The sequence below is a fragment of the Papio anubis genome, chromosome X (assembly GCF_008728515.1).
Source record: "Papio anubis isolate 15944 chromosome X, Panubis1.0, whole genome shotgun sequence".
NCBI lineage: Eukaryota > Metazoa > Chordata > Mammalia > Primates > Cercopithecidae > Papio > Papio anubis.
The window spans coordinates 2,848,107-2,850,550 of NC_044996.1; the positions used below are offsets into that span (position 1 = coordinate 2,848,107).

General features: G+C 43.5%; 1 pseudogene; it reads left to right on the top strand.

Annotated features, from left to right (window-relative positions):
* The first annotated feature begins 993 nt into the window (after nucleotides 1-993).
* Nucleotides 994-2,207, top strand: LOC110742110 (annotated as a pseudogene).
* Nucleotides 2,208-2,444: the final 237 nt, after the last annotated feature.

Here is a 2,444-nt window from a genome sequence, read left to right on the forward strand (position 1 = left end):
TCTAACATTTAAGTCTCTAATCCATCTTGAATTAATTTTTGTACAAGGAGTAAGGAAAGGATCCAGTTTCAGCTTTCTACTTATGGCTAGTCAATTTTCCAAACAAATTTACAAGAAAAAAACAAACAACCCCATCAAAAAGTGGGCAAAGGATATGAACAGACACTTCTCAAAAGTAGACACTCATACCACCAACAGACACATGAAAAAATGCTTATCATCACTCACCATCAGAGAAATGCAAATCAAAACCACAATGAGATACCATCTCACACCAGTTAGAATGGCAATCATTAAAAAGTCAGGAAACAACAGGTGCTGGAGAGGATGTGGAGAAATAGAAACACTTTTACACTGTTGGTGGGACTGTAAACTAGTTCAACCATTGGGGAACACAGTGTGGTGATTCCTCAAGGATCTAGAACTAGAAATACCATTTGACCCAGCCATCCTATTACTGGGTATATACCCAAAGGATTGTAAATCATGCTGCTATAAAGACACATGCACATGTATGTTTATTGTGGCACTATTCACAATAGCAAAGACTTGGAATCAACCCAAATGTCCATCAGTGACAGACTGGATGAAGAAAATGTGGCACATATACACCATGGAATACTATGCAGCCATAAAAAAGGATGAGTTCATGTCCTTTGTAGGGACATGGATGCAGCTGGAAACCATAATTCTCAGCAAACTATCGCAAGAACAGAAAACCAAACACCACATGTTCTCACTCATAGGTGGGAATTGAACAATGAGATCACTTGGACACAGGAAGGGGAACATCACACAATGGAGCCTATTGTGGGGTGGGGGGAGTGGGGAAGGATAGCATTAGGAGATATACCTAATGTAAATGACGAGTTAATGGGTGCAGCACACCAACATGGCACATGTATACATATGTAACAAACCTGCACGTTGTGCACATGTACCCTAGAACTTAAAGTATAATAAAAAAAATTCTAAAATGAAAACAAAATCTTTATTTGTATACATATATGTGTTCAAGTGTGTTTGCACATATCTGCATGTATTATGTTATATGCAGTGTCTACATAACAAAGTCTCATATTATCAGTCAAAAAACCCTTAAAAGTTCTATTCAGCTTTTTTCACGCTACCTAGAGAGGGGTCCATAGGGCATTGTTCTGGATTCCTGGCATCGCTTAAAGAGAAACTTTCACAATGTCTGGAATCCTTGATATCCTACCAATGAAGGAGGATGATATCCTCAACTTGCTTGCAGCAGGAACCCACTTCAGTAGCCCCAACCTTGACTTCCAAATGGGACAGCACAAGTATAAAAAGAAAAGTGATGGCATCTGCATCATAAATATGAAGAGGACCTGGAAGAAGCTTCTGCTGGCAGCTCGTGCCATTGTTGCCACTGAAAACCTTGCTGATTTCCCTGTCTTATCCTCCAGGAATTCTGACTGCTGGGTTGTGCTGAAGCTCACCACTGCCACTGGAGCCACTCCTATTGCTGGCCACTTCACTCCTGGAACCTTCACTAACCAAATCCAGATGGCCTTTTGGAAGCTCCATTTTCTGGTGGTTACTGTTCCCGGGGCTGACCACCACCTCTCACAGAGTTATCTTATGTTAACCGGACTCCCATTGCTCTGTGGAAAACAGATTCTCCTCTGCATTGTGTGGACATTGCCATCCCATGCAACAAAGGAGTTCCCTCAATGAGTCTGATGGTGAATGCCAGCCTGGAAGTTGTACACATACATGGTACCATCTCCCATGAGCATCCATGGAAGGTACTGCCTGATCTCTACTTCTATAGAAATCCTGAAAAGACTGAAAAGGAAGAGCAGACATTGCTGAAAAGGCCATAACCAAGGAGGAGTTTCAGGGTGTATGGACTGCTGCTGCAGCTCCTGAGTTCACTGCTACTCAGACTTAGGTTGCAGATTGGTCTGAAAGTGTGCAGGTATCCTCAGTGCTTATCAAGCAGTTCTCTACTTAAGACTATAGAGTGCTCAGCCTTCCAGGGAAGACTGATTTGCAGCTCCCACTGGTTAGACCACTGAATGGGTAGGAACAACCTCTGAGTGATCTTAAACTGTTCTTCCATAGGCTCTTATGCAAGTTAGAAATAAGATTGATGGGCCGGGCACGGTGGCTCAAACCTGTAATCCCAGCACTTTGGGAGGCCGAGACGGGCGGATCACGAGGTCAGGAGATGGAGACCATCCTGGCTAACACGGTGAAACCCCGTCTCTACTAAAAAAAAAAAAAAAAAAAAAAAATACAAAAAACTAGCTGGGCTAGGTGGCAGGCGCCTGTAGTCCCAGCTACTCGGGAGACTGAGGCAGGAGAATGGCGTAAATCCGGGAGGCGGCACTTGCAGTGAGCTGAGATCCGGCCACTGCACTCCAGCCTGGGCAACAGAGCGAGACTCCGTCTCAAAACAAACAAACAAAAAA